A 785-nucleotide genomic window follows, 5' to 3' on the forward strand; every position below is an offset into this window, starting at 1 on the left:
CTTGCTAGAAGTACCCAGAACTGGCTGTGCAAATTTATTTCAATCCTGTCCAAAACTCCTTCACCTTAAAACGCCTTGGAGATGGCTCTCATCAAGACAAGAAAGGAGGGTGCGGTGGCTCACACCTGTAATCCCAGCACTGGGAGGCCGAGTCCGGAGGATCGCTTGAGGTCAGGAGTTTGAGACCAGCCTGGGCAACACAGCAAGTCCCCATCTCTACAAAAGTTTAAAAAATTAGCGGGTTGTGGTGGCCCCCGCCTGCAGTCCCAGCTACTCAGGAGGCTGAGGTGGATGGATTGCTTGAGCCCAGGAGTTCGAGACCAGCCTAAGCAAAATAGCGAGACCACGCCTACAAAAAAAAATTTTTTTTAACCCAAGAAAAAATTAGCCAGGTGTGGTGGCGCACACCCGTGGTCCCAGCTGCTTGGGAGGCTGAGGTGGGCAGATCTCTTGAGGCTGCAATGAGCCGAGATCTTACCGCTGCACTCCAGCCTGGGGGACAAAAAAAAAAGAGGAAGCAAAGCAATGACCCAAGTTATGGCCTCAGGGACTTCCAAAATCAGAGCCCTAATGTGACGAACCCGCCCTGACGCCTGTAAGAAAACGACTCTCACTTTTCATTGGCTGACCCTCCCAGAGTTGAGACCTTGCTTCATTTTCCTTGGTTGTTGCTGCTGTCACATCTCCTCGCCGCGCCCACTTTCCTCCCGGTGCCCAGTGAGCATTGAGGGAGAATGATTTGCAGCCGGTTAGGGGCGGGAGTTCGCGGCAGCAAACCTGCTTCC

The sequence above is a fragment of the Colobus angolensis genome, unplaced genomic scaffold, assembly GCF_000951035.1.
Source record: "Colobus angolensis palliatus isolate OR3802 unplaced genomic scaffold, Cang.pa_1.0 Scaffold7, whole genome shotgun sequence".
Lineage (NCBI taxonomy): Eukaryota > Metazoa > Chordata > Mammalia > Primates > Cercopithecidae > Colobus > Colobus angolensis.